Source organism: Notamacropus eugenii, chromosome 7 (assembly GCF_028372415.1).
Source record: "Notamacropus eugenii isolate mMacEug1 chromosome 7, mMacEug1.pri_v2, whole genome shotgun sequence".
Classification (NCBI taxonomy): Eukaryota; Metazoa; Chordata; class Mammalia; order Diprotodontia; family Macropodidae; genus Notamacropus; species Notamacropus eugenii.
In genome coordinates this window covers 52,564,147-52,575,392 of record NC_092878.1, presented here as the reverse complement: position 1 = coordinate 52,575,392, position 11,246 = coordinate 52,564,147, and the positions used below count along the sequence as shown (strand labels likewise).

At 39.1% G+C, this 11,246-nt stretch overlaps 1 pseudogene; it reads left to right on the top strand.

The window, feature by feature from the left end:
* The window catches only part of LOC140514382 (sodium/nucleoside cotransporter 2-like), a 37,334-nt pseudogene extending 27,051 nt beyond the window's left edge, over positions 1 to 10,283 (top strand).
* The last annotated feature ends 963 nt before the right edge of the window (positions 10,284 to 11,246 follow it).

Sequence of the window (11,246 nt, the reverse complement as noted above, 5' to 3'; positions counted from 1 at the left end):
TCTGAAAGTGAACTATTGATTAAATGTGAGACAGCCTCTGAGAGGAAGACAAATACATTATGGCCAGGACTGAATGAAGAAGACATTATTCCTGTCTCTCTCTAGAGGTTAATCCGACTCTTGCCAAGCCTTGGAAATTCTGACCGGGAAAGGTACAGGGGGTTTGCTCCAATCTGGAGCAACCTCAAATCAAACTTGATCCATAGGACCCTTGGGATGTTGGAACAATTAAGGTAGCATTGCTAAGACTTGGTCTTGCTATAGGGTGGCCCTGGAATTAACTAGGTCAGCCAATCTTGCCTTGAAACTTTTGCGTTGGATACACATGTTCCTGGAAGTCTCCAGACCAGTGATCACTTAGAACAGATACATAACAATTCATGGAGCCATTTTGGGTCACTTTTGTATCTACCCTCTTAGTGGTAAGCTTGCAGGGGACACAGATGATTTTGAAGCATGTTTTATTCTTTTGAATTATTGCCAGTGGGGGCTCACAGTAGGCTTGATTTTGTGGAATATGAGGTACCAACACTAAGTTCCTTTTCTCTCCCAATCCCTGAAGCTTCAATGGTGCCCCAACTGAAGAGTGACTTTGCCAAAGTGGTAACAAGGGCCCTCTTGACAGGATCCTGTGTATCTCTGGTCAATGCCTGTGTGGCAGGTAGGTACCTCTGTCAGCTTTCCTCATACCTACTTTTTGGTTTTAAGCAGGGCATAATCTAATTATCCAAGTATCTGGGTTGAAATAAGGTAACCCAATCCTATAGTATAAAGGAAATTCCCAAGGGTTATGAGTTTGCATTCCAAAGGACAGAGAATGTATGTTTGGGGCCTCCTTCTTGTCCAATACTTTTTATCTCCTTCATCCAGGAATCCTCTATGTCCCCAGAGGACCTGAGGCCAACTGTGCCTCTTTCTTGAACACAACAGATTTCATCAGTCCTAGCTATGAAATCTACATGTGCTGCAGAGAACTCTTCCAGAGGTGAGGACCCTCTGATTCCTGACTCCTCCTGCATTCCCTCAAAGGAGCCTCTTTGTGGCAGGGGAATTGATCAGGGGTCAAGTACTAAACTAAGGGGTAGCTACTAATCACAGTAGCAGTGCATATAATCTGAGTGCTAAATGTGAAATGGAAAGGTTGGAAGCTGTTATCATGTAGCAAGGGGTTGTAGGAAGGAATTGATTGTAATTGTGGACAGGTAGATAAAAGGAAAAAGATGTTAGAACTTGACCTTTCGATGATGAGTGTTAAAGGTGAGGGGAGTTCACCTACATTTCCTCCCACAAGAAAGTTAATACGGCATGAAGCTGGAAAGAAGTTGTTTTAGAATGCACAAGAATACTATATAAAATTCATACAATTCATACCAAGGAGTAGTAAGGCTGAAAATATATGTCAATAGGTTAGGTTGAAGAGATGAGATGTATACCAAGCTAGAAATGGAAGTTGTCCCTTGAATCCCATGATGGACTTTCACCAAAATCACTGCTGCAATTGTCAAAGGCAGACTTCTAAGCTGGATAGACCACTAGTCTCCGATGTTATCACAGGTTGTTATGGTATTCCAGTAAAAGCAGAATTTCCCAGGGCTCTGTGAACTTTTATTTTTAAAATGATTTTTATAATGATGTCAGTGGAATTGGTTTTCTTTATATTCCTATGTAATGAAATTTATGTATTGAAAAACATTTTTTCAAGAAAGGGGATAGGTTTCCAAGGCTGCTACAGTGTTACAATGTCCATGATATAACAAATATTAAGGATCCCCAAGTTGTAATGATCACCTCAAAAGTAAACATAGATAGGTAGATGGCTTTGCTTTGAGCCAAATTGTTTTCTCAAAGATGAATCCCTCCCAAATGAAGTATTTTTCCCCTCTTCCTTTTTTCCTCACCTGAGCCTCTCTTGAGCTTGTACCTAAAGCCCCCTTCCTGGGAGGTATTGGAATTAGAACGAGGCACAGATTCCTGTCTCACTGATTTACACTGCTCCTGGAGCCTGATCCTCCTTCCTTTGTCACCCAAGAGGAAAGAGGGTTTCTGTGTCCAATGAGTAATGTCCAAATCAAGCAGAGCTATTAGTTATAGGAGGCCTGAGAACATAGAACAAATAACTGAAAAACCCAGATTCCCAGTTTGCAAAGATTTATTAGTTAGCTAAGAACTTTTAACTAGGAAAATTCATTAGCCCTCTCAAAGACATATGCAAAACACAGATATATACCCAGGAATACTCATAGACCTTCATCCATCTCTGAATATATTCTTTTATGGTGGCACAAAATGTTTCTTTTTTTATTCTGTTAATTTTATTTATTTAGTTTAAATTTTAATGTTTATTTATTTTTAGTTTTTAACATTGATTTCTACAAAATTTTGAGTTCCAAATTATCTCCCCATCTCTCCCCTCCCCCACTCCATAATGCCTTGCATTCTGATTGCCCCTTCCCTCAATATGCCTTCCCTTCTAATACACCCCTCACTTCCCTTATCCTCATCTTCTCTCTTTTCTTAGTTGGTAAGATGGATTTCTAAAACCCATTACCTGTATTTCTTATTTCCCAGTTGTACAGAAAAACAATTCTCAACATTTGTTCCTAATACTTTGAGTTCCAACTTCTCTCCCTTCTTCCCTCCCCTCCCATCCCCACTGTCAAGGCAAGCAATTCAATATAGCCTACATATGTGTAGCATTTCAGAAGACTTCCATAAAAGTCATGTTGTGTAAGACAACTCTATTTCCCTCCATCTTACCCTGCCCTCTATTTATTCTATTCTCTCTTTTGACCTTGTCCCTATCCAAAAGTGTTTACTTCTAATTACTCTCTCCTCTCATTTGCCCTCCCATTTATCATCAGCCCCACTCCACTAGTCCCCTTCTCCCCTACTTTCCTGTAGTGGAAGATAAGTTTTTCATATCAAATTGAGTGAGCAAGTTGTTCCTTCCTTGAGCCAAATGTGATGAGAGTAAATTTCACTTTCCCTCTCACCTCCCCTTTTTTCTCTTTTGTTGAAAAAGCTTTTTCTTGCCTTTTTTATGAGAGATATTTGGCCCCATTCCATTTCTCCCTTTCTCCTCCCAATATATTCCTCTCTCACCCCTTAATTTTATTTTTTTAGATATCATCCCTTCCTATTCAACTCACCCTGTGCTGTCTCTCTCTCTATGTGTGTATGTGTATGTGTGTGTGTGCATGTGTGTGTGTGTGTGCATGTATAATCTCTCCAACTACCTAAATACTGAGAAAAATCTCCAGAGTTACAAATATTATCTTTCCATGTAGGAATGTAAACAGTTCAGCTTTAGAAAGTCCTTTATTATTACTCTTTCCTATTTACGTTTTCATGCTTCTCTTGATTCTTGTCTTGGAAAGTCACATTTTCTTTTCATCTCTGATCTTTTTATCAAGAATGTTGGAAAGTCCTCTATTTCATTGAATGACCATTTTTCCCCTGAAGTATTATACTCAGTTTTGCTGGGTAGGTGATTCTTGGTTTTAATCCTAGTTCCTTTGACTTCTGGAATATCACATTCCAAGCCCTTCAATCCCTTAACGTAGAAGCTGCCAGATCCTGTGTTATCCTGATTGTATTTCCACCATACTTGAATTGTTGCTTTCTATCTGCTTGCAATATTTTCCCCTTGACCTAGGAACTCTGGAATTTGGGCAATGTTCCTAGGAGTTTCTTTTTTTGGATCTCTTTCAGGAGGTGATTGATGGATTTTTTTTTCAATATTTTACCCTCTGGTTCTAGAATATCAGAACAGTTTTCCTTGCTAATTCCATGGAAGATAATGTCTAGGCTCTTTTTTGGATCATGGCTTTCAGGTACTCCCATAATTTTTAAATTGTCTCTCCTGGATCTATTTTCCAGGTCAGTTGTTTTTCCAATGAGATATTTCACAGTATCTTCTATTCTTTCATTCTTTTGGTTTTGTTTTGTAATTTCTTGGCTTCTCCTAAAGTCATTATCTTCCATCTGCTCCATTCTCATTTTTAAAGAATTATTTTCTTCAGTGAGCTTTTGAGCCTCCTTTTCCACTTGGCTAATTCTACTCTTTAAAGCATTCTTTTCCACGTTGGCTTTTTGGACCTCTTTTGTCAATTGAGTTAGCCTATTTTTAAAGGTGTTAGTTTCTTCAGAATTTTTTTTGGGTGTCTTAAGCAAGCTGTTGACTCACTTTTCATGATTTCTTGCATTGCTCTCATTTCTCTTCCCAATTTTTCCTCCACCTCTCTTTCTTGATTTTCAAAATCCTTGCTGAACTCTTCCATAGTCTAAGACCATTGTCTATTTATTTTGGAGGTTTTGGATGCAGAAGCCTTGATTTCCTCTGACAGTATGCATTATTCTTCCTCATCTGAAAGGATGGAAGAAAATACCTGTTCACAAAGAAACAGTCCTATGCTTTCCCTTTTTTTTGGACATTTCCCCAGCAAATTACTTGACTTTTGAGTCCTTTGTCAAGGGGAATATACTGTGGGGACCTATAAGTTCTCAATTCCTCCAAGGTGCGACAATCAAGGGAGAGGAGTTTAGTTCTCTCCTGGCCTGTGTACTCGTTTGGGAACATTCAAAAACTTTTCTGCCCTAAACCTGAGAGTAGAATTCCCTCTCCACAACTGCCTCCACCTCCACCACACCAGTACTCCTCCTCACCCCAGGACTGAGCTCAGGGCTGAGATTCATTTCAGCCACTCAGTTCACCCAGGGGCTTTTGGCAGAGGGTTCCAAAAATGGACACTGCCTCAGTAGTGGCTCATGAAGGCAGTCCAGACCATGTTCCCTTCTCCTACATGAAGGAACTTTCTCACTGACCTTTGAAGTTGTCTGTGGCATTTGTGAGTTGAGCAATCTGGGAACTGCTGGTGCTGCTTGTGCCCTGAAGCCTGTTCTGGGTTCTGTCCCTGCAATGCCCTACGACCCACACTGGGCTGTGCTCTCCTTCACCCTTGGGGTGATAGACATTTCCAGTTGACCTTCCAGGCTGTCTTTGGAAGAAATCTCTTTCACTCTTTCATTTTATGGCTTCTCTAGCTCTAGAATTCGTTTAAAGACATTTTTTACAGGTATTTTGTAGGGTATGTCAGGAAGCATCTACAGGTCCATCTTTCTACTCTGCCATCTTGGCTCTACCCCCAAAATTTTTCTTTAACCTCGTCAGGGTTCATCATGGTGCAAGCATATATACTGATGGTATTGAGGGGGTACTTTACTGAAAGTGGCAATCATGGTGTCATTGGACGGTCTTTCATGCCTTTTGGGAGGCAAAGAAGCTTGTCTACTCAATTAGTTTTTATTGTAAAACATACAACAACCTCATGGTGGTTCACATCACTTCAGCCACTCCAGAAATAAAACATGTGTATAGGTCCAACATCAGTAAGTTGGCCTTCATTTGTCAGTTTTGATTGTCTCACAGCTGTTGTTTGCATGTGATATTAGCTGAGTTTTCTCACAAGAGCTTTCATCTTTCAAGTCTACTGGATTTCTTGTTGTCCATAAGCATGTGCACATTCTATGTACCGATGATGAGTGGAATCATCGCTGCAAAAGCTTCTGTACTTCTTTTGTATTTCTACCACCCAGAGTAGGATCCTCACCTGTTGCTATAAGCAGTCCATGATCCAGCTAGGTAGCCTTTGGGGCACATTTTCTAGCCTCTCGGGAGGCGAATAGTGCAGTGCTTAAAAATTCTTCTCAGGGATCCAGTGGGCTGCCAAATCTCACTGCAGATTGAGTCCTGTAGGAAGATAACCCTATGACCTGAGCCACCTGTATTCAGGGTTGGGACTACAATTCACAGTGTGTCTGCACCTGCTGCTTCATTACTTGCCCACTGCCCTGTGACACCATGATTACCACTTTCAGGAAAGCACCCTATCGCCACCTTCAGGGCATAGGCTCTCACCATGATGAACCCTGATGAGGTTCAAGAAAAATATTAGGAAGACCTGGAGACCCTTATCACCAGTGTGCCAAAAGAGGACAAACTTATGATTCTGAGTAAAAATTGTCCTGAAGTGTTAGAACTAGAGAGGAAAGTAGAAATAGAAAAAATCCATTTTGTTATCACCTGAAAGATTTCCTAGAAGGAAAACTTAGAGGCATGTCATAACTGATTCTGAAACCCCCAGCTCAAGCAGAAAACAGTATAAGCAAAGTATAAGAAGAAAGCAATTCAAATATGGCAGAGCCACAATTAAAATCACACAAGACCTAACAGCAGCTGCACTAAAAGACCACAGGGCTCAGAACACTCTATATAAAAGAGCAAAAGAACTAGGATTGTGGCTAAAAATATCATACCCAGCATCATTCCGAATAGAAAAAAAAGGTATTCAAGGAATTGCCAGATTTTCAGGATTTTGTTGCAAAAGACTTGAAAACAATAGAAAATTTTACATATAAGATCCAAGGGAAATATGTAAGGTAACCATCAAAGACTATTTACAAGGAACTCAATAAGGACAGACTTTATTTCTTTATGCAAGGAAATATAAATTATGTATCTAAGATTATTATCAGTAATTGAATAGGTAGGAAGAAAGATTGGGGTAGAGCTGAGCATGACATGATACATGACATATAGGAAAAGGAAAAACAAGTAATTATCATATATAAATGAAATGCCAGAGGAAGAATTGATACAAAGGAATTAGATGGGGAAAGAGGGCTGGTAGTTCTAGAACTCTGCTTCCAGAAATAATGGGTTAAAAATGGAATAATACATATAAATCTAGACGTACATAAAAATGTTCTAAATTCATAATGAAATAAAAGGCCAAGGGAATAGGAAGTGGGGAGAGGATAAGGGAGTGATATTTGGTGGGGGGTAGGTTAAGTAATAGAAGGGCAAAGAAGCAGGTAGGAGTCAAGTAGGGGAGTCATGATCAGTCAGGAGAGGAAATAAGAGATATTCACAAACATAAAACAAAGATCAGGAGTTGAATTTATCAAGGAAAAAAAGACAGGGTTAGTAATCATGATCTCTGATGAAGTTAGAACTAAAGTAGATTTAATCAAAAGAGAAAAATAGAGAAACTACACTATATCCACCAAATTAATTGATTTTTTTAGATTATTTAAAATAACTAGACAGTACAAAGTTGGAATATTGGTATGGTATAGAAAACAATGAGTTGGTGGAGTTAGAACAATACGGAAAGGCTGTGAAGGAAAATGTGAAGAAAATTGTGAAGGAAAATATTATCCACCCTCAGAGAAACAGAGGTCAGACATGTATAGTACAGTCTTATATAGATGGATGTAAATGTATATATCTATATATAAACATAATTATAGGTATTTTAGTACATGTATGTGTATTTAAGGGTAGGTACGTATGGTTATATCTCTGATACATCTATGTTTGTGTGTATATGTGCATATACATATATATGTGTATGTATGTGTGTATGTGTCTGTATGTATCCATGCAAATTGTAGCCTTATCAGGGGAGAGGGAGAAGGAAGGGAGAAGAAAATAACAGAGTAAAAAGTGCACAACAGAGAACAAAAGAAAACTTGTAGGGAGGAAATGAAAAGACAGACAGTTCTACAGTGTGAAGTATGTATTATATAGGCTTGCTTGAAATATAAATATATAGCCATATATTTTTAATTCTTTTTTACGTTCTGCTGGGCTCATGGCAGTGCTTCTTTTCTTTTCTTATTTTTCAAGTTTTACTATTTAAAGTTAACATAAATTATAAAAATGTTGAATAAAAAGCACTTTAGAATAGATTGTGAGACATGGAAGACACTGGCAAAACCCTGTGCAGGATGGTGTGATCAAATCAAAGAATGTGTGATGCCCTGTGATCAAAGGAGAATCGTAATAGCTCAAAAGAAACATGAGATGCACAAATTTAGAGACATCGTCACTTCAAATGTTCATACGGACTATTTGTGCTGGATCTGTTGTAGTGTCTTCTGAACTCATAGTGGTTTGCTCAGCCACAGTCACATACATGTACCTTAACATAATGATGTCATTTTGGTCTTCTTCAAGCATGAAGGACACCAGTCACCTGGGTGAAATTAAGCTGGTCACTTAAATTTCCCATGGCCTCACTTTCATCATTTGTAGAATGGGGGAGGATGGACTGGGTGACCCTGAGGTCCCTTTCAGCTTTATAGCCATGTTTCTATGATAATACTTCAGGCTTCATGCTGTTGTTGTTAAATTGTTTTTCAGTCACATGTGATGCTCTGTGACCCTATTTGAGGTTTTCTTGATAGAGACACTACAGTGGTTTGACATTTACTTCTCCAGTTCATTTTACAGTTGAGAAACTGGGGCCAACAAGGTTAAGTGACTTGCCCAGGGTCACACAACAGTAACTGCCTGAGGCTGGATTTGAACTCAGGAAGTTGAGTCTTTCTGACTCTAAGCTCAGCAGATTCACTTATTATGAAGGTAGCTGGGTGGTACAGGGATAGAGTTGCTAATTGAGTCTGGAGTCATGAAGACCCATCTTCATGAATTCAAATCTAGCCTCAGATACTTACTGACTCTGTGATCCTGGGCAAGTCACTTAACTTTGTTTGCCTCAGTTTCCTCATCTGTAAAAGAAGCTGGAGAAGGAAATGTCAAACCACTCCAATATCTTGGCCAAGAAAACCCAAAAGGGGTCATGAAAAGTCAACCATAACTGAAATGACTGAACAGCAACAAAATTATTATTACAGGGCTTGTAAAATTTAGATAGGTTTCTGCCCTCATGAAGTTCAGAGTCTATCAGGGGGCAATAAAACAGTAGGATAAATATTCTAATATGCAAAAGGACAAGGTAAGGCATTAGAGTTGTAAAACAAAGTATAGTATGAGTCCAAAGGGGATGTGAGAAGTATTCATGGAGGAAATGACATTTTCATTACATTTTAAGAGAGTTAAAATGTTATTCAATTTAAATTTCCTCTTAAGTTGTTAGCCGATTAATATGAAATCCATTTTACTTCACCATTAAAATTAGTGTCCTTTACCTCTTGTACCAGTGCGACTGTTCCCTTCACTTAGACAAATCACAGTCCCTTCCCAGGCCTTTGGAGACAGCTGAATGTGTTGTTGTGGACAAAAATAATTACATTCTGATGGTCAACTTCTGGTGATGCACCTCTCTGAATCCAGTTGGTCTGGCCCTTGGCCATGTGTGTAATCAGTCATCAGGCCATAGTCCATAGTCCCCTCCAGTTTAGTAGGACCTGTCAGACTTTATGCTGCACCAGCCTAGCTTTGATGTATTCAGGGTGATCTCTGTGCCATCAGAGAGTTCCAGAGACCTTTTGTGGAAAATATCTTCTTACAGTTATAATGATTTATAGGTCTGTATTTAGCTTACAACATCCTATAGTTAGAAAGGTGCATTAGGACACCTGAAGCATCTTTTCAGAAGAGGATGATTCCCATCTTAAGGAAACTAGACCTCTAGGTTATGGTTAGAAAGGTCATTTCCACTCAGTTGTTCTAGAAATGAATTCTCCAAGAAGGCATGGCTTGGTCATGGGGTGTGTATGCATGGTGATTCTGTCACCTACCTGTTCTCTGGGAATGAATGTATGCTGTGTGACATAGCCATAAAACTTTGCTTTGGGCAGTGGCCTAAATTAACAACAGGTCAGGCTCTGTTTCTCTAGTCATATGTAATTCTGGAGGGAGAGGAAAAATACAGGAAGGGGGGAAGGGACTCTAAAGTTCATCTAATCCAACCCTATCATTTTACAGATGAGGAAACTGAGGCCCAGGTAACATAAGTGACTTGTTCAAAGTGATATCTGCAGTGTCAGAGGGCAGATTTGAACTCAGATCCTCTAACTCAAAATTGTGGAGCTCTTCCTGAAATTTATCCCTAGGCTTGAAGGAGGTGATAAATTTCACTAAGCAACTTGATTATTTCTGATTGGTCAATATTTCCTTCCCCTTAGCTGAAATAGCTAAAAAAGCTATTTGTCTTATTTTTCCTCAATAGAAATCCAATTCTGACCGACTGACAAATGTCTCTGGCTTTCCATTTCAGCATCCCACTCAACAACACTGGCCAGCTCCCTTTTTCACAAGTCTGAACAAGCCCAGGATTCAGTGCTAACACCCTTGCCAACTGCTGTGGACTCTACAACCATTCCAGCTGTACCAAAAACGGCCCCTTTGTGTAACAATATTTGATCATATTTCATAGAATCTGGAAATATCTTTGGACTCACCTAGTTCAGTAGTAATTCCTGAAACTGTATATGAATTTACAAAACCACAAATAAATGTTATCTGTGTTGTTTTATATTTTAATTCTTTTGTTAAACATTTCCCAGTTACATTTTAATGAGGTTCAGATTACACTTGAGAGTTCCCAAGGGTCAGAGCTATAAATTTGGTACCTCTGATATAGTCACCCCTCAGATTTTACACTTAAAGCAAAATGGTTTCCAATTCCTTATTAATGTCCAGACTGATTTAATACATGGTTCTGTGGGGTTTTAAATTGTCAAACCTACCATAAAAGAAACTGAGGCAGAACCCTGAGACAATGGCACTTTAAAAAAGGGTCTATACTCCCTCCTAATGAAGTGGACCTGAGATCTTCCTCACAATCTGAGATGCCCCCTTCTTCCAGCCCCTTATTTTTTTGGAGGTTTAATACCAAGGTTTAGTGTTTGAAAACTCTAGAGGGTCTACGCAAAATACAGAATCTCATTGATTGATAGGCCTTGCTTTGAGGGCCAAAAATGATGTATCAAACATAAAGTGGTATATCAGCAGTGTGGCGTGGAAGAGACTGTCTTGGGTTGGATAAAGCATGGGGCATCTCCATTGACTAAGGAATCATAAGATGGTCACCTCCTCTTGTTGGAAAAGAGAGAGTGATTTAGAGGTACACAAATAAATTGGGAGACTTTGTGAGTGAGTGAATAATCTCAGCAGTGCTGGGCTAGGTCACCACAAGAAGGAAAAACAAAGGTGGAGGGGCTCTAGTTAGCTTCTTATGATTAAGCCAGTGAATTTACAATCTGTAGATCACAGCTCTGGGAGCTAATATACAGAACTTATAATCACTACCCCTATCGAATCATATCAAAGTGATTAATACTGATTGGCATGGAGTAGGAGTCCACATGAATCACTGCTCACAGTTACCTAACATACAGTTAATCCACCAAAGTCTTTTAACAATCATGAAAAATTCAAAAATTTCATTTTGATACACAGTTCACAGATGAAAGTGAATACCCATGTGAGAAAAGAC